This window comes from Protopterus annectens, chromosome 4.part1 (assembly GCF_019279795.1).
Source record: "Protopterus annectens isolate FY-2018-M chromosome 4.part1, PAN1.0, whole genome shotgun sequence".
Lineage (NCBI taxonomy): Eukaryota > Metazoa > Chordata > Ceratodontiformes > Protopteridae > Protopterus > Protopterus annectens.
Window position 1 is genome coordinate 480899615 of NC_056734.1, and position 20739 is coordinate 480920353.

The 20739-nt window shown below is 43.6% G+C and overlaps 1 protein-coding gene across 2 annotated transcripts in view; it reads right to left on the reverse strand.

Moving 5' to 3' along the window:
• PCYT1A (phosphate cytidylyltransferase 1A, choline) overlaps nt 1-20739 on the reverse strand; it is an 872556-nt gene that overhangs the window by 130224 nt on the left and 721593 nt on the right. The window lies entirely within an intron of this gene.

A 20739-nucleotide genomic window follows, 5' to 3' on the forward strand; every position in this document is an offset into this window, starting at 1 on the left:
CTCAATCCTGGGACATGGCATTAATAACTCACCTCTGCACTTAATAAGATTAATCTCCACCGTTTATCCAGACTGAACTGCATTCCGATCATACCTCTCAACTGTCCGGAATTTTGGAAAAATATCCAGATTTTTGCCTCATATTTTTGGTCTGTACCTCATAAAATCTGTGATATTCTGGATTTTTTTTAGCAAATCAGTGAGTATTACATTCAGTAAATAATGACAGGCACTTGAGTTTCAGATTTCATATCCTTCAGAAAATGCATGGTAACACAACAGCTTTTATTCTAGCAGCTTTCCAAGTTTATAAGAGCAATATGTAATATTTGTCCAGATTTTGTAGCTTTGTTCCCCTCATTATTTTTGGCTTTTGTCCAGAATTTTTGTGCTAAGAAGTTGATAGCTATGATTCTGATTACTTACTTCACAAGTTATGTGATTTCAATTTATTATGGAACCGGTTGGCAGAAAGAGTACTACTAAGCTTTTTGACACACGTCAGAACATGAAAACAAAATCCTCACTAAGCATTAATGACCCCCTATTCACCTTTACCTATAGTTGCAAACCACAGAAACAAGGGAATAGCATTTGATCTGCATACCTGTACCTGGGAATAACATCTGATGAGCAGCTAACATTCAACTCAAATGTGCAAAATATCACAACGGCAGCACTCAAAACAGTTAAGGCCCTGCATATGAATATTAAAACCTGCTTCCCCTAGAATCCAGGGAAGCCCTGACATTACAAATGATGTTACCAAATTTACAATACTGCTTACCCTTATTTGCTCTGCACTCAACAAAGAAAAGTTATACTCTCCTCATCTCAGTAATCTGGTTATGCAGAATCATATCCTTAGGAGGCCCAAGACAGTATCACTGCCACTAACTAATAAAAGCAAACTGGCTATCAGTAACTGGCAGGGACACCCTGCTGCTTTACTAACTTACATAATAACTATTAAACTACACTTACTGCCCACTGCTAGCACAGCAACTAGGTAACAGACACATCGGTTATTCCTTTCGCGCATATTCAGAGAAGGCAGTGTTGTTATCATGGCCATATTTTTCCAACACAATATGTGACGGCTTGCACCAACAACTTTGAACTTATGACTTCAAATTACTAGAAAAATCCAGAAACTAATCATCTTTAAAGAGCAGCTAGCAAAATTTCTTACCAAGTGCTGTTGTTCCAACACTGGATTAAAACCTGACATCAAGCAGCACCACACAGTAATAACAACTGGCAAACCTAATAATATATCACACTTGATTCGTCATGTACCTCTAAACTATACACATTTCATTTTCATTACCATGAAATTAGTTACTATTACTAATCTGTGAATACAATTAACTGTTGTTCTCTCACTTATTTCTATATCCACGGATATCAGAGTGATTTCTACTAGTATGCACTATCATTATTATATCATTTCTTGGAAATGGAATTCTGTCTTAAAAGTTGTAACTGATACACTGGCCTGGGTTATGGTTGAATATGGTCTGCGACCTGTTCATTAACCCAGGTAGCAAAGTAAATGCATGCATATACACATAAACACAAAAAATGGACAAAAAGCACAGAAAAAAGAAAGGTGCGAAATGAAACTTGAATCAGATACAAATGACTGAATGCAAACTCGGAACAATAACAGTTAGAACAACCTCTTATCACAAAAAGACTCTAAATTTAAAAAGTATAGACTGGGGAAATTTCTCAGATAGAATTGGCTTCAATGCACAGCACATGAGATCTAGAATGCATTGTTTATTCACAAAGCACTATGGGTAAAAAAGACAACAGCCAGTTGCCTGGAGAAGCTTCAGGTGATGAGCTACCTAATGGCTCGTGCCATCAGTCCTGCTGCTGTCAAAGACATCCTCATGCCAGATCTTTAGTTCAGAAGGTCTTCACCACAGTAAACATAAATGTATGTGAAAGGTTAATTCGCCAAAGGCTCACTGCTGTTTCAGTACACCCAATAGCATAACATACACATACAGCAAACATATACTTACAGATAGACACACAAACCTCTGAAACACAGCCAAATATAACTAATAAAGTACTGCCTCCTCTACCTTACAGAAACAGTGTCAGTGTGCAGCAATATTCAGGACAGGACAATATAATCAGACATGGGCTTTAGTAATCTGAAGCCTATAGGGAACTGAAACATGGCAAGACAGTGACATCAGTAACTAAGCAGCAAATAGATGCAATAAGTACCTAGCTCCCAGGCACAGCAGGATGGACTTCTAAATGTGATCCAAGTGACTGAGGTTTGATTTAGCAGTCTTGGTACTGAAGAAGACAGGCAGGAAGCGGAGAGAAGGACAAATGAAGAGGTGTGGCTCGCTCAACTCTACTAAAAGTTTGACAGGGTTGTGTGCACTCATGGGCACACTGTGTGGTGTAATCTCCCTGCTGGAGCCCAGGAAAAAACACTGCTCATTTTTAAGGAGAGTGTGTGTGCTGTGTGGCGGGGATGCACCTTGGAGAAGTGAAGGGACATCCTCCTCAGTCAGCCCATTGAATATCCCTCCCATAAGTTTCATCAAGTGCATGCAGGACAGAACTGTAAAAACAGCAAAAACCTCAAGCCACCCCTGAAGGTTGCCTGAATGGTGGCCTCTCCAGATCAACCCTTATCCCAGTGATTGGAAACAAATGGGCTGAATGACCAGAGACTGATGATCAATAGCAGGGGCAGAAACGAAAAAAAATAATAATAATACAAGATATCAAATGCAAGATACATATGAGGACACGTTGCACACACAGGCACAAGAGTAGGCAATTACATGATATGCATATCAATGAGGTAATGAACTACATGGCCCACTATGCGTTTAAGTGCATCCTCTGTGGTATCCACTGTGTATAGCATGGGGCTATGGACTGCAGCACATAACGACAAGCATACATTGAGGATGCACAAGCCAAGATAATGTGTACTGTTCCACGTAACAAAGCCCATTCATGCAGACGCCAGCTAGCCTTGAGAAGCTGCAGGACACATAAATGTGGTGCTGCCTGCCAAAGACAGCTGAACAAATGACGAAAGGTGCAAGCAGTACTGATGTGACTGACACTTCTGGCATCCACAAGCATAAGTCACTATTGTCCATAATTTCATACAGAGAAAAAAGATGTACCCCCAAACAGGCAGCAGAATGTAATGAAGACAACAATGAAACATCAAGCCATCCCACCCAAAGATATATATGCATCCTCTGGAGTTCCTGGACTAAACGAGTGAGTACTGTATCTACTGATCTGCCTACTGCGACAACATTAACAAAGCCATACACATGAATATCATTGCTGAGTGAATGCAGACTTCTTTTTTATTTACAAAGAAAGGTGATTCAAGTGTGCTGTTAAGCAGTGAGTGTGGCAGGTACAATATGCTATGAAGTGGGCTATCTGTTGTAATGCAAGGCACCTGTGCATGGATGATGTGGGGAGTACTGTTTATGCCAATGAAGTACAGTTCTGTAAACTCTTACCATAACGGTAGATGTTCCTCTCTTCACTGTTGCAGTATTCTTTACATTAGGATCCCCTGTCAAAGGCAACCCAATGTCCGGTCAGTATACTAAAGCCTTTAGGGTTGCTTTAAGGTGCCTTGTATGTCACACATATGGTCCTTGCGTAGCATAGAGAATGAAGGTGACGTCCAGACATATCATCCTCACAACTGAGAGCACCAGTAGGAACTCCAATACACGGAAAAGAGAAATAATCAGTAGAGCCACAAGAGAAATGGACGAGGGGGTGAAAACTATAACATTGAACAGAAAGACATCTACCATTATGGTAAGATTTTATGCAACTGTACTAAGTCATTCCATTTCACTGTTGCAGTATTCTTTACATTAGGGAGAGTGCCAAAGTTCAAGAAGAAACTTGGGAAGAAGAAGGACCAGCAGAGCCCTCTGGAAAGCCATGAAGGATGGCCCTAGTAAAACTAGCTCTAGCTCTGGAGATTCCATACAGTTTGTAGTGCTTAGTAGATGTATGCACAGAAGTCCAGGTGGCTGCCTCAAGAACACTGTTAATATCCAAACCCTTAAAAAAGCACCAGAATAAGCCACAACCCTAGAAGAATGAGCCTTAACAGAATAGGAAAGGCTCTTACCATGAAAGGAATAACAAAGAAACAGCTTTTGAGATCCAAAAAGAAACAGTTTGCTAGGATACAGCTAATCCTAAGAACCTAGGATGAAAGGAAACAAAGAGCTGTTGACTTCTTCTTAGTCTTATCCAAATTAAATCTGAGTTGTCTATGCACATCCAACATGTGCAGCATCCATGCCTCTCAACTGTGCAGAGTTTTGCAGAATGTCCAGATTTTCTGCCCCACATTTTTGGTCTGTTCCTCACAAACATTGTGTTTTTTGACAAATCACTGGAATGATCTAAGGATTAAAGTCACTAAATAAAGACATGCATTTGAGTTTTGGACATCATACCTTTCAGAAAATGCATGCCAACACAAATCCTGTCATTCTAGCAACTTTATAAGAGTGACGTTTAAAATGTGTCTCTATTTTTGGCCCTTTGTCCTCCCATTATGTCAAGCTTTGTCCAGATTTATTGTGCTAGAAGGTTGAGGTATGGCCCCAGTGCCTTCTTATTAGTAGATTGTGGAGAAAGAAAAAAAGTGGACAAATGAATTTACTGATTAAGGGACAACTCATTCACCACCATGGGCATAAAGGAAGGCTTAGTACACAAGGACAACCCTGTCCTTATGAAATACCAAAAAAGGAGGACAAGCCATAAGGGCTTGAAGCTCAGACACCCGTCTGGCAGAAGTAAGGGCTAACAAAAGGACACACAATCTTCCAAGAGCAATGTTGTGCAGAAGCTGAAGCTGCAGGCTCAAAAGGAGCCTGAGTCAATTTTTCCAAAACAAAATTAAGATCCCAGGGAGGAAGAACAGGCTTCTTGGGAGGCCTGATATGAAGGATGCCTTTGAGGAATTGTTTAGCTTCAAATTTAGAAGCTGAAGAAGGAGATAAAGGCAGACAAGCACAGATAGCTGATAAGTAGGTTTTAACAGATAAATAAGCCAACCCAGCATTGAGAGCAATTCACACAGATAAGACAGGACCACAGAAAGTGAATCCAGGTTAGAAGAAAGACACCAAACAGAAAACCTCTTCCAAATGGAGAAGACGGATTTCCTAGTATTTGGTTTCCTGGTCTCCTGCAGGAATGTAAGCACATCCTCAGAAAAAAAGGTGTCTATGTGGAATCAAATTCTTATCACCCACAGTGTCAGATGAAGAGTAGACAGGTGTGGATGGATGAGAGCTCCCTTGTCCTGTATGAGTAGGTCCACCCTGTGAGGTAACTTGTGATGACTGCCCTTGGCTAAATGCAGAAGAGGGAACCAATGCTGTCTCGGTCAATGGGAATCACCAAAAAGATTTTTGGAGCATTCTGCTGAATTCTGAACAGAACTTTTGGAATGAGAGGAAGGGGAGGAAAAGCATAAAGAAACATCCCCTTCCAAGAAAAAGGTAGGGCATCCACCTTCCAAACAAGAGGACCTGGGACTCTGACACAAAATAGGGGAAGTTGTCCATTCAGAAGGGAGGCAAAACGATCTATTTGAGGAATACCGCATGGGAGGACAATGTCCAGAAACGCATCCTTGTGAAGCATCCATTTGTCAGATTGAGTTAAGGACCTGCTCAGGGTGTCTCTCACAATGCTTGACCTGAGGGAATGTAAACTGCTCAAAGTCACTTGATACTGGACAACAAGATCCCAAACAAGGAGTGGCAACCGGCAAAGAAGATACGGTCTTGTCCCCCCTTGTTTGTTGATATACCACATCGCTCTGGTATTATCTATAAATACCTTGAGAGGTCCTGGGGAAAAAAAAAAAGAGGATGAAAAGCCTGAAGGGTTAGCAGAAGAGCTCTCATCTCTTGGACACTGACGTGCTCTTTATGTTGAAGAGGCAATCACACCCCCTGCACGTTTAGTAAGTCAAAAGCTGCTTCCCATCCCACTTCTGAAGAGTCTGTGAACAGTTCTTGAGAGGAAAGACAGGGATGAAAAGGAAGACCTGGATTAAAAGACAACTGCTAGATCCACCAGTGAAGTTCCATCTTGAAACAGGGTAGAAGAGGAACTACAAATTTTAGGGGATGGGCTTGCTGAAGCCAAACTGACTTTAGAAACCACTGAAACTTTCTCATGTGGAATTTGGTCAGATGGAGCACAGGGATGGTTAATGCCATGAACCCAATGCTCTCTAAAATTCCCTAGTTGGTATAGAGGCCAGAGGACAAGGAGCAGGAAAGAAGGAAATAAGTGTTAAGGCCTTAGGAGGAGGCTGAGATTCCAACATAGGCACCGCCTGTATCCTCCACTCCAGAAAAACATGGTCCTGAAAAGGAGTCAGAAAAGATTTTTTTGAAGTTTACTGTGAACCCCGGGCTTTGCAGAAGAGAAATGGTGAAGTGAAGATTTTGCAACAAGATCTCTGGACAGGATGCCTGAAAAAGATTGTCGAAGTAGGGAAATACTTGGATCCCCTGAATACTGCAAAAAGCAATCACAGGAGGAAGACATTTTGTGAATACCCTTTTGGCAATAGAAAGGCTAAAGGACAAAGCAGAAAACTGAAAATACTAGGAATCAGCAGAGAGACCTAAAAACTTCCTGAAAGGGAGATGGATTGGGATACGGAGATAAGCATCCTTGAGATCCAAAGGCTCCACAGGAGCCTGAGGAAGCAAAAGAGGAAACAAAGTTTGAAGGGACAACATATGAAAGGAAGGCACCTTCAGAAAAGTGTTTAGATAAGAGAAGTCTAGAACTGGTCTCCAAGTACCTTGTTTTCTGGGTACTGGAAACATCCTGGAGTAAAACCTGCTCCCCCTTTGGAACACAGGCACTTCTTGAATAGTAGCTCAAGTCAAAAGGTCTCGAAGCATCTCTGGATAGAAGAATATTTGTTCCTGAAGGGGCTGATGAATATCCATAAAAGGGGGAAGGGACTTCCAACCCATGAAATACCTCTGGCGAACAATGGACAGGACCCAGAATTCTTACGTTCATAGGTTCATAGAATGATACTAGGCTACTGGCCCAGAGGCCCTTACAAGACAAGCCAAGAATTTCACTCATGTTCCCTCAATGTCAGCACAGGTGGGATCCGAGGGGTACAGTTTCTGTTTCCCATCCAGTCATCCAAGTTCCTCTTAAAGAGGGCTAGAGAGGTACTCTGCTTGACATAGACAGGGAGTCTATTCCACAGACAGGAGGGTCTTTAGGACACAAATCTATCCTGCCAACAAGTTCTATTAATGTCACAGACCAGGTTAAGGCCTTGTATGCGGGTTGTGCGAGTGGAGTTTATCTTACGGATATGCAGCAACTCCATCAAGGCTGGGTTTGAAATGGCCTTTTATGCCAGACACAGGTCACCTCTGAGCAGTTTGTATGAAATTGAGTAGAGGGACAGGGCTTTTAGCCTATCTGTATAGGATAGGTGTTTGAGACCCTGGATTTTCCTGGTCAGGGACCTCTGTGGTCTCTCCAGTTGCTGCATGTGTTTGGCAAGGTGCATGCTGAAGGGGGGCATTGTACTCAATAATGGGTCTGATTAGGGAGGAGTACAGGGATGTTATGACCTCCTTGTTCCTGGATGAAATACCCTTATTTATGAGGTGAGCCATGTAGAAAGCCTTCCGTACAACGGAGGCAACGTGGAAGTCAAAAGTCAGGTTTATCAACCTGGGTGCTCAAGTCCCTCATGACTGACTGCATGCTTAGCACGTTGTTATTAATGTGACAGCCAAACAGAAAGAGAGAGAGTGGAGAGGAGAAAAGAGAAGAGACAGAGGACAGTGGCTGGGAAAAACAGGATAGACAGACAGCACCTGATTTATCTGGAAAAGGTGACTTCTGAGGCACAGAAATCTGAGTAGCCTTGGCTGGAGGAGCCCACTCTCCACCCTTTTTACCCTTAGAAGGAGGGCAAGATTGCCTGCAAACAAAGGCTGGCTTATTGGGATAGTTTCTCTGAAATTTAGGCACAGGAGAAAAAAAAACAAAGTTTAAGTTCCTGTCAAGCTTGCCCTTATCCTGAAAGGACATAAACATAGCAGCAGCAGCTTCATCAAACAAGTGTTTATTATCAAGAAGGACATCCATCAACTTAGCCTTAATATCATCAAGCAAAGGTTAAAGCCAAAGCCAAGAATACCTCCTCATCACTGATCCAAAAACAGCAGCCCTAGAAGAAGCATTTGCTGCATTATTACTACACTTGATAAAATGAAGAGCCACCTGGGAGGAAATTCTTAATTAGGAAAGAGCAGACGTTTTACCCACAGAGTCTGGAAGATCAGAAATTACCTAACATGCTTGGGACAGGACAGCTGAGAAATACATGGACATATGGGTCTGCTAAACAACAGCCCTAAAAGCCAAGGTAGCACAGGTATAAACCCTTCCTGCCTAGCCTTTCCATGGCTCTGCTATCTTTACCTGAGGGCAGTAAACTGGGAGAAGGAAGCAATTGAGAGAGCTTGTCAGAAGCTACAGATACCTGTGAGGGGCCAGCAGGACACTTGTACAAAAATCTACAGTCCTCAGGCACCCTATGGAATCTATCAGGTTTCTTGGAAGCCAACGACTAACAGTATGGGGCATTAGAAGCATTGGAAAATGCATCCAACAAGGCAGCTAAAACAGGAGGAACAGCAGAAGATTTAGGAGAATCCATCTGCAGCAACTCGTAATTTATTTTATGTACCTCAGAAACTCAGCACACTCCCATTTAAAGAACTCCATCATCCTGGAAATTGTGTGCCCAAAAGAAATCTTTTCAAAGGTAGTATCAAGACTGGTAGATTCCTCTTCCTCTGATTCGCAGTCCAAAGAGCAGGAAATCTGAGAAGATAAGCAAGGGATTCCTCATCCGAATCCAACTCCTCCTCAGAGGAATCCTGTTCCCTAGCTCTTTTTAGGGGAGTAGAGGGCCAAGTGGAGGGTTGGAACAGAAACTCCCTGAGGAGGTTTCAATGCCATCAAAGCACTAAACAAGCACTGAGTGAAGGCATACCATTCACTCTGTAGATCCTTAGGAACAGGAGAAATATGTTTAGTCTTTTGCTTTTTCTTCAGTGGGATGTCTGCCTTATAAAATTTGGAAGGCTATGACCCAGGATGGCATTCAATGACAGTAGTAGGGACTTCTTCTCTAATATTTGAAGAAAGTACAGTTTTGTACCTACCATAAATGTAGATGTTCGAGTGTACACCCTGCTGCAGTCATCACACTTGGGTTATCCTGACATCAGGCGGTCCCGCAGTCAGCCCGAATTCCAAAGTCTTGGTCTGGCGTCAGTTGCTGTCGCTTCTTCCCTGACGTCAGTGCATCAGGGGTATATAAGAGGCATGCAATGCCATTTTCTTCAGTTTTTCTTGCCCCAGATGTCAGGTGCCCCCAAATGGTAGACAATATATATATATATATATATATATATATATATATATATATATATACACATATATACACACACACACATATGGCTATAAAAAAATAAAACAAAACCCTTAGGTACAAGCAAATACACCACAGAGGTAGTATAGGGTAAAGTGGTAGAGATAAGTTCAGCTAGTTCAGAGGGTCAGAGGGGATGGAGGGAGGGTAACCTGGACTGCAGCAGGGTGAACACTCGAACATCTACATTTATGGTAGGTACAAAACTGTACTATGTTCATCACGTTACCCTGCTGCAGTCATCACACTTGGGTAGAATCCCAAAGCTAAGGATGGGAGGTGGAGTTAAACAGGGTTAGAGGAGGCTAGAAGGCCCTGCAAAACTGCAGTGGCGAAGCCAGCTCTAGTCTTAGAGTAAAGTGGTAAGTGATAGTGCTTGGTGAAGGTGTGTACTGAACTCCAAGTTGCAGCTTCCAGAATATCCTTGGTTGGCACCCCCCTGAGGAAGGCTGTAGATGTAGCTGCTGCCCTGGTGGAATGGGGCCTTACGCTAGCAGGAACTGGTTTTCCATGATGGGTGTATCAAAAACATATGCAATGTCCTATCCATTTTGAAACGGTCTGTTTTGAGATGGGCTTTCCTTGTGATGCTGTAGCATAGGATACAAAAAGTTGGTCAGATTTCCTGAAAACCTTAGTTTTATCCAAGTAGTAACGTAGTTGCCTGTGAATGTCCAAGGAATGCAGAAGTCTTTCTCCTTTGTTCTGTGGATTTGGAAAGAAGGTGGGTAAATGGATGGTTTGATTTAGAGCCACACTGGATGCCACCTTTGGCATAAAGGAGGGGTTAGTTCAAGGTGGCATTAGTTCATAGAGAAACTCTGTCTTGATGAAAAATGAGGAAAGGCTCTACTGCCATTAGTGCCTGTAGCTCTGAGACTCTTCTGGCTGAAGTAATTGTTAGCAGCAGGGCAGTCTTCCATGATATAAACTTTAAGTCAGCTGAGAAAGCTGGCTCAAAAGGTGGCAGCGTAAGTTTTTCCAGAACAAACTTGAGGTCCCAAGTTGGTGTTGGTGCTCTCCTGGGAGGCCTAATGTTTATGGCCTCTCTGAGATATTGCCTTAGAAGTGGATGTGAAAATAAGGGAGGATCCATGTTGTAGTGAGCTGAAATAGCTGAGGCGTGGATTTTAATAGATGAAAAAGAAAGTCCTTTGTGTAACATCTCAGTTAAATATTGCAGAATCTGAGGTATGTTCGGCTGAAGGGGATTTTGGCTTTTAGCTTGGTTCCAGGCACAAAATCTTTTCCATTTGTCAGAATAGGCTTTCCTGGTGCTGGGCCTCCAGGCCTCCATAATGACACCCATTACAGCTTGTGAAAGAGGAACTGGCTGGTTGCTTAGGTGATTTGCCATGCAGCCAAATTTAAGGTTTTGAGCTGGCTGTGTAGAATCTGACTGTCTTGCTGTGTGAGCAGATGAGGAATTTGTAGTAAAATCCATGGTGGGCCCTGGGCCATGTTCCTTAGTAGTGGGTACCAGTGCTGGCGTGGCCAGTCTGGGGCAATGAGTATCATTTGGGGTCTCTCCATCCTGACTTTCAGCAGCACCTTTGTGAGAAGGGGCAATGGAGGAAAGGCATATACTGTCAGCATTTCCCAACTGAATGAGAGTGCGTCCACTTTCCAAGCTTGATGGTGAAATGTCCTTGTGCACAATTTTGATAGCTGATAGTTTTGGGGGGTGGCAAACAGGTCTATGTCTGGGCGGCTCCATTTCTGAGTTATCATTGCAAATACTTGTGGATCCAGTTTCCACTCGTGGGGATCCATGATGTTTCTGCTTAGGTCGTCTGCCAATGTGTTCTTTTTTCCTGGCAGGAATTGAGCTTGTAATTGAACTTGGTAGATCAGTGCTGTGTTCCACAAGGTCATTGCTTGCCTGCATAGAGGGTAGGAGTGTGTACCCCCTTGTTTGTTTATGTACCACATTACTGTGGTGTTGTCTGTCCTTATTATAAGCTGTCCTGGATGTAAGAGGTCCTTGAAGGCTGGCAGAGCATTCTGTACAGCTAGCATTTCTTTTTGATTGATGTGCAGATTCCTTTGATCTACAGTCCATATGCCTTGAATGCACCATCCTGCCATGTGTGCCCCCCCCAGGCATAGTCCGATGCATCTGTTGTCATAGTTTGCCTGGCTGGGAGTAAGGTGAAAGGCTGACCCTTGTTGAGGTGACATGCCTGTGACCACCATAGAAACTCCTGTTGAAGGCAGGGAATGAGAGGTATCATTGTTTCCAAGCTGTGGCTGTGTTGAGTCCATACGCTTTTCAGGTACCATTGTAATTTCCTCATATGCAGTCTTGCAAATGATATTAGTAGTATGCAATATGCCATGAAGTCCAAGGCCTGCAGAATTTATCTTGCAGGGAGTTGGGTCTTTGTTGCCATTATTTTGAAGTATTGAGTTAGTTGTAGTTGTTTGTCTGGCATCAGATAAGCCATCTGGGCTGTTGTATTCAAGCTGGCACCCAGGAATGTCATATTTTGTGAGGGCACTAGTTTTGATTTCTTTTCATTTACTCTGTACCCTAGGCAACTTAGAAGGTGTTTTACAAAGGTCAGATGTTGTAGAATGTCCTTGCTTTCTGCTTGGATGAGGCAGTCCTCCAGGTACAGGTTTATTTGAATTCCTCTCTGTCTGCAGTATGCAATTACTGGTGCCAGGCATTTTGTGAAGACCCTGGGTGCAGTAGATAAGCCAAAGGGCAGTGCAGAGAATTGGTAATGGGTTGAACCTGCAATGAAACGGAGTTATCTTCTGCAATTTTGTCTGATAGGGACATGCAGGTATGCCTCCTTGAGGTCCAACATTACTAGCCAAGCTTTCTTGCCCAGCATGGGAAGAAGCTGCTGTAGTGTTAGCATCTTGAATTTGGGTACTTGCAAGAAGGTGTTTAGGATTGAAAGGTCCAGAATGGGTCTCCAAGCATTGTCCTTTCTGGAGACTAGAAAGAGCCTTGAGTAAAATCCTTGGCCTTGCTCCTGTGTAGGTACCAGTTGAATGGCTCTCATGTCCATGAGAGCTGCAATTTGTTTTTGAGCCTCTGCCCATTGATTTTGTAGCAGGTTTGGCATTCCTGTTATCCTTGGCAAGGTGTGGAAATGGAATCTGAAACCGTGTGAGATAATGTCTAGGATCCATTTGTCCTTTGTGACAATGTGCCAGTTGTCTGCAAAAAGTGCTAATTTTCCTCCCAAGGGAGCTGCCAAGAGAGTTTTGCTTGGCAGTTTGAGGTGTAAGTCATTGTGTCTTCTAGTAGTTTGGGACCTGTCTTCTCCTCCCTTTTGTGTTGCAGTGCCCCATTGGCGAGGTTTGTAAGGGATTTGTGCTTATCCTCTGCCCCTTGGGCGTCTGTATTTACCCCTCTGTGGTCTGTCAGAAGCTGGAAAGGACCAATTTTTTGTTGGCCAATTTTTGCTGAAGCGTGGGTGTTGTACCTGTAAGAAATCTTTGACCGTCTGCATAGATTTTGCCTTATCCACCATTTTCTTTAAAACCTCTTCTGCTTTAACCCCAAATAAGACATCCTGCTGTAAGGGTGCATCTAGTAACTTTGCTTTGACATGATCAGGCAGAGTTTGTTCCTTTAACCAAGCATGCCTACATATAACAGACCCTGTAACAGCTGCTCTACAAGAAGCTTCCAAGGAATCAAAACCACATTGTAAAGTATGTTTGCCCACCTGTTCAGCTGCATGCAACAGATCCTGCATTTCCTTGAATTCAGACTGCTGAGGATGCGTGCTCATCTTTTGTTTTATTTGAGACATTAGGAATTGCTGGTATTTCAGCATGTGAAATTGACAATTTAGTGCTCTCATAGCTAGAGTAGCTGAGGTGTAAACCTTCTTCCCCCACCTATCTAGTGCCCTGGAGTCCCTTTCAGAGGGTACAGGATTTTTAGCAATATAAGCCTTAGCCCCTTTGGGACCCTGGAAGATTGTCTCTGGGTCAGCAACAGGGCTTTTGTAAAGGAATTTGTGCAAGTCAGGCACTCTATAATATCTATCTGGTTTGGCTGGAGCAGGAGGCAGAGAATCTGGATTTAGACTAGATTCTAAGTAAACATCATCCACAATGTCTAAAACTGGAGGGATAACAAGTGGTCTGTGCTGGGGGAGTAAAATAAACTCTCTCAGCCTTTTCTTTGAGTCAGTGTAATCCTGACCTTCCCAGTGGAAATGGTCCCTCATGGTATGTAAGGTTTCCCCAAAGGAATAGTCTTCAGGGAGAGAAGCTGAGGGAATGGAATCTTCAGCATCAGAATCTTCATAACGGGGAAAGGAGTAATCCTGTTCCTCAGAGGAGCCTGAGGAAATAGACACTTGATCAGAGGAGGCATAATCCTCCTCCTGTCTAGGCCTTTTGTCTGGGGGGGGGGGGGACCCCTGATTAAAGAAATCAAATCTTCAGCCATTTTAAGCATCTGTTTCTTAGGCATGGGCCTTAAACTGGAGACTGAAGTGCAGTCTTTTTTTGGTTTGAGAGGAGTCTTAAGCTTAGCATAACATTTTATGGTGAGAGTAGTCGGTCTGAAGACACCTTCTGAAACCGAAGGTGTTTCCACAGCACTGGTTTCTCCTTCTGCAATGTTGTCGGTAGGGCCTAAAGAAAATGGCTGCGTCGGCCTAGAACTCTCTGCTTGAGAATCCGAAGCGGTCTGGGGTCCCAATTCTGCAGTCGCCAGGGGCTGCGTAGGTGCCTCACTGAAAACCGGCTACCAGCCCAGCCGAGGCCTTGGAGTCTGGCTTGGATCTAGGCTGCCTGTCTTTATCTTTGCGTTTTTTATGCACGCTGGTAGTCGGTTGCTCCGACGGCATAGTGTAATTAAATTTTCTACCAAAGTAGTGTTGTGCAAAATCAAAGCGTCGCTTTACAGTTCACTTATTGAACCTAACACAAAACCGACAACCAGAGACATCGTGGTCTGGGCCTAGACAAGGTATACAATAAGAATGAAAGTCCTTATGAGATATTTGCTTCCCACAAGAAAAAAGTACAGTTTTGTACCTACCATAAATGTAGATGTTCGAGGATCCACATTGCTGCAGTCCTAACTATTGGGGTAGTCCGCTGTCCAGTCGGCCCGAATACCAAAGTATATGGCTGACGTCGGTCAGGGCGCATTAGACGGGTACTAATGCGCATGACCGACGTCATATCCTCAGTCTTTTCTTGCCCCAGATGTCAGAAGACCCTGAAAAGATAGGCCCAAAATCCAAAAACACCAAACATACCTGCACCAAAAATATGTACAATATATACAAAATTAGCTGAACATAACCTCACCTACACAACCACCCCTAAACACAGAGGGGAAGGAGGATTGGACTGCAGCAATGTGGATCCTCGAACATCTACATTTATGGTAGGTACAAAACTGTACTATGTTCTTCATTCCACATTGCTGCAGTCCTAACTATTGGGTAGAATCCCAAAGCAGAGGTAAGGGAGGCTGGCAAATCATAAGGAAGCAGGAACTGACAACATGCCTTGCAAAATAGCTGTGGCAAAACCAGCCCTAGACTTAGAGTAGAGAGGAAGGTGATAATGCTTAGAGAAAGTATGCACTGAACTCCAAGCAGCTGCCTCCAAAATATCCTTTGTTGCCACCCCCCTTAGAAATGCTGTTGAAGTGGCAGTAGCCCTAGTGGAATGAGGCCTAATCCCAGCTGGAACCTCCTTGCCATGATGGGAATAACAAAATGCAATGCAACACCCAATCCACCTAGAAATAGTTTGTTTTGACACAGGCTTGCCCTGCGAACTCAAAGCAAAAGAAACAAACAACTGCTGAGACTGCCTAAAATCCTTAGTCCTGCTCAAATAATAACGCAATTGCCTGTGTACATCTAAAGTGTGCAAAATTTTTTCCCCTTTATTTTGGGGATCTGCATAAAAAGTAGGCAAATGAATAGTTTGGTTTAAAGCCACACTAGAAACCACCTTAGGCATAAAGGAAGGATTAAAGATACCCTATCCTTATGAAAATCAAAAGGCTCCACTGCCATAAGGGCCTGCAACTCAGAAACCCTTCTTGCAGAAGTAATGGCCAACAAAAAGCAGTCTTCCATGACAAGTATTTCAACTCAGCAGTAGCCGCAGGCTCAAAAGTTGTAGAGTAAGTTTCTCCAACACAAAATTGAGATCCCAAGCAGGAGTAGTCTTATATTCTTTGCCCCTCTAAGAAATTGCTTGAACAAAGGATGCGAAAACAATGGTGGGTCACAATCATAGTGAGCTGAAATTGCTGCAGCATGAATCTTAATGGAAGAAAAGACAAACCTTTGTCCAATAATTCAGTAAGATATTGAAGAGCCACACTCAAATTTGGCTCAGAAATCTCCAAATTGTTTGCTGCACTCCAAAATAAAAATCTCTTCCATTTTCACTTTCCTTGTACTAGGTCTCCTGGCTTCCATAATCACATTTAAAACTTGTTGAGGAAGCTGAGACCTGCTGTCTTTCAAAACAGAATATGCCAGGCTGTGAGATGAAGAGAGTGAAGCTTGACATTGAGCAGGTGACCGTCCCTCTGAGACAACAGGTGTGGAATCAAGGGTAAAGGCCATGGAGGCTTCCTTACCAGACTCCGCAGTAATGGGTACCAGTGCTGCCGAGGCCAATCTGGAGCTATTAAAATCATCCTTGGCTTGTCTTGTCTGACCTTTAGAAGCACCTTTGGAAGAAGAGGCAGAGGTGGAAGCATACACATGAAGATTTTTCCAACTGAAAGAAAGAGCATCCACTTTCCAAGCTGTGTGATGAAAACTCTTTGTGCAAAACTTTGGCAGCTGGTGGTTTAGTGGAGAAGCGAACAGATCTATGTCTGGAGTTCCCCATGACACTGTCAATTTTTGAAATACATGAAGATCCAGTTTCCACTGTGGGGATCCATGATTTGTCTGCTTAACACATCTGCTAAGGAGTTCTGTGCTCGGCAGAAACCTTGCCTGAAGAGTTATTTGCAAGCTGCGCAGTCTCCCATAAAATCATTGCTTGCCTGCACAATGGGTAAGAATGTGTTCCCCCTTGTTTGTTGATGTACCACATGACAGTTGTGTTGTCTGTTAGAATCAACACCTGCCCTGGAAGAAGTAATTCCTTGAAATCCATTAATGCAAACTGGACTGCTAACATCTCTTTCATGTTGATATGTAGATGCTGTAGTCTGGCAGGCCACTTGTCTTGTATCCACTTTCCATTTAGATGAGCTCCCAAGCAATGTCTGAGGCATCTGTCGTTAGAATCTGGGGTCACAGAGAGTCCCTTGTTTAGGTGACATTCCTGAGCCCACCACAAAAATTCCTTTTGAATGCAAGGTATTATTTGAATGACAGTGTCCAAATCCTGGCAGTGCTGTGTCCATACATTTTTGAGATACCATTGTAGCTTCCTCATATGCAGTTTGGCATTGGGAAGCACCAGAATACAAGATGCCATGAACCCTAAGGCTTGAAGGACTGTCCTTGCAGTCAGCCCGGACTGAAGAGATAGTTGATGGAAGTAACTGGAGAGATTCTTTTGTTTGTCCGGGGTTAAATAGGCCATCTGGGCTGCTGTATTCAGTCTCACACCCAGAAAGCACATGTCTTGAGAGGGTACTAGACTGGACTTTATTTCGTTCACAGAATACCCTAGGCATCTTAGCACTGCTATGACATATTCCAGATGCTGTAGAAGGTCTTCCTTTTCTTGAGCCAGAATCAGGCAATCGTCCAAGTAAGGGTAGATTTGAATCCCTTTTAGCCTGAAGTAAGCTATCACTGGAGCCAGAACCTTTGTGAATACTCTGGGCAGTAGATAAGCCAAAGGGCAATGCAGAGAACTGATATTGAGAACTTCCAGCTGCAGATACTTTCTGCAATTTAATCTTATAGGCACATGAAGGTAAGCTTCCTTGAGATCTAAAGTTACCATCCAGTGATCTTTGCCCAGTAGAGGTAAAAGCTGTTGTAACGTCAACATTTTGAACTTGGGAATGTCCAGATAAGTGTTGAGGATAGATAAATCCAAAATTGGTCTCCACGTGTTCCCCTTCTACTAGGAACAGGCGAGAATAAAATCCTAGGCCTCTGTCTGGCACAGGAACTGGCTGAATGGCCCCTATTTGGAGTAACAGAGAAATTTGCTTGTGCGCCTCTTGTCTTTGTAGAGGAGGAATGTATGGCATGCCTTTGAAAGGAGGCAAGGTATGGAAATAAAACCTGTAACCGTGGTGAATGATATCCAGAACCCATCTGTCTTGTGTAATTAAATCCCAATTTTCTTTGAAAGGTGCTGCCAGGCGAGAATGAACTGGCAGCTGAAAAGGCAGGTCATTGGGTCTGCTTACGAAAGGACTGACCCTGCCCTCCCCAGAAGTCTGAGCAGGGGAACTCCTGTCCTAGGCCTAAAAGAACCCTGAGCTCTGCCTCTACCACGTCTAGACCTACCCTAGACTGGGAATCATAAGCAGGAAAAGTCCAACCAATTTCTACTAAACTTGGAGGCTGCACCTGTAAAAATCTTTAACAGTTTGCATAGATTTAGCCTTGTCCTCCATTTTCTTCAAAACTGCTTCCACAGGCGAACCAAACAACACATCAGACTGTAAAGGAGCATCCAAAATCCTTGTCTTAACATGCTCAGCTAAGTTCTGATCTCTCAACCAGGCGGAACAGAACCAGTGGCAGCCACCCTGGAGGAGGCCTGCACAGCATCAAAACCACATTGTAAGGAATGTTTACCCACCTGTTCAGACACATGAACTAAATCCTGCAACTCTTTACAGTCAATACCTAGAGCATTCACCTTAGATTTCAACTGTGAAAGAAGATAATTCTGATATTTTAACATGTGAAACTGACAATTCAACGCCCTCATGGCTAAAGTGGAAGAAGTATACACTTTCTTTCCCCATCTATCCAAAGCCCTTGCCTCTTTATCAGGAGGGACAGGATTTTTAACAACTGAGGCCTTTACACCTTTAGGCCCCTGAGAGACAGTTTGGGTCTGCCCTGGGACTCTTAAAGATACTTATGAGCTTCAGGCACCCTATAATACCTATCAACTGGAGCAGGAGGCAAAGAATCAGGATTCAGGGAAGCCTCTGCAAAAACATCTTCCACCACATTCAAAACAGGAGGTATAGCTAAAGGCCTATGCTGGGGTAAAAACAAGAACTCCCTAAGCCTTTTCCTGGAATCAGAGAAATCTTGGCCTTCCCATTTAAAATGCTCCCTCATGGAATGCAAGGTCTCTGAAAATGAAAAATCCTCAGGAGGAGAAGCTGAAGGAGTAGAATCATCCACATCAGAATCAGAATAAGTAGGGAACTCTTGCAAGTCTTCAGCAAGACTCAGAAGCCTCGAGCATTGCTCAAAACTCTCAAACTCAGGTTCCACCCTAGGCCTCTTATCAGGAGGCATAGAACCCCTTATCATAGTAATCAAATCTTCTGCCATTTTAAGCATATGTTTCTTAGGCAAAGACCCTGAAGCACTAGGAGAAACCCCCACTGAAGCAAAACTTGGCCTGCCCCTTAAGGAAGCCTTGGGAATAGAAGGGGAGGCCCTAACCTTTAGGAAGTGAGTGAAGAACAGCCACCTGAGAAGCCCTCAGCCTGGCCTACTTCCTGAGAGGAAACATCCTGTAACAGTAAAGTCTCTCCCTGAGACTCCAAAGAAACACCTGGCAAAACCTCAGGCTCCACTGAGCCTCTAAAGAACCTGGGACTGTCGGTTCTTCCTTTGCTGTTTTGTCAGCATCCGACGGCATTTGCTTCCCAAACACTAACCTGGCACAGTCTAACCTTCTCTTAATAGTGCGTTTGTTAAATCTAGCACAACTCAGGCCCTAAACAAGGTATACACAAAGTATGGTAATCCCTATGAGGTATCTGTTTCCCACAAGAAATACAGTTATTTACTTTTTCTGACATCGGTTAAATAAAACTCTGACTTCAGAAACTTTCAGAAATAGTTAGGACTGCAGCAATGTGGAATGAAGAACATCAATTGTTAACTTTTTCTGACATCGGACTGAGGCAAGAAAAGGTACCCCAACGGGGTACTCAGCTTTGAAGACTTCGGACTGAAATTTGATTCGAAAATCTCAGGTGTCGGCCAACCGGCACTTGCGAACTGCTTCTACTTTGGGCACCACGCGGCAAGAAAGACTGAAGAAAATGGCGTCGGATGCCTCTTATATACCCCTGGCACACTGACATCAGGGAAGAAGCGACAGCAACCGACACCGGACCAAGACTTTGGAATTCGGGCCGACTGAGGGACCGCCTGACGGCAGGATAACCCAAGTGTGATGACTGCAGCAGGGTAACACTATGAACATCACCCATAGGCCCCTGGGAAATAATCAGCGGTGATTACCCCTGAATGTTCGAAATGGATGTCTGCAACACCTCTTTGGACGTGCTTAAAGTTGGATCCCCGCCGGCCTCCAACCAGGTCGCAGCAGAGGAATCCAACAATAAAGCTGGGGGGACCTGTGGGCATTCACTCGCCTTGGGAGAGATGTTTGGCAGAGGCTAAACAGCATTAGATTCTGGCCTAAGCTTCTTGGCTTTCTTCTTCATTGTCCCTCAGAGCAGGAAGTTCCCTTCATCGTGTCTTTTGCAAGAAGCTTAAGATGCTGGTTTTCAAGATACAGCAACAAAGAATAAAGTCTACTATGAAGGGTTTTATGTATAAAGGCCTAACAGATGGAAAAGGATATATGGTTGTGTGAGGTAGCAAGGCAAAACAGACACAGTCTGTGGCAGTCTTTATGAGGAATCTGTCTCCCACACTGGCATTTACCCTTCTTGAATAACATGAAACCCCACAAGCAACAATAAAAGAAAGGTAGGTAAAAAAAGAACCCCAATGCGGCATTTACGTGCAATACCTTGGTGAACCAGCAATGGAACGGGCATTCAGACTGACGCTCAAGCAATGATGCTTGTATTGGCAGCAAAGAAGTTCTGAGGATAGTACGTCTGGATGTCAATGTTATGCCCTACTCTACACAAGAAGCATACGTGTGATATGTGGCGGACCTTAAAGCAACCTAAAGCCTTTGTTATACTGGCTGGATGTCAGGCCACCCTTGGTGGGGGATTCTAATGTAAAGAATACTGCTATAGTGAAATGGAAGGACATCAGACATATGCAATGTCACATGCTGTGTTGGAGCCC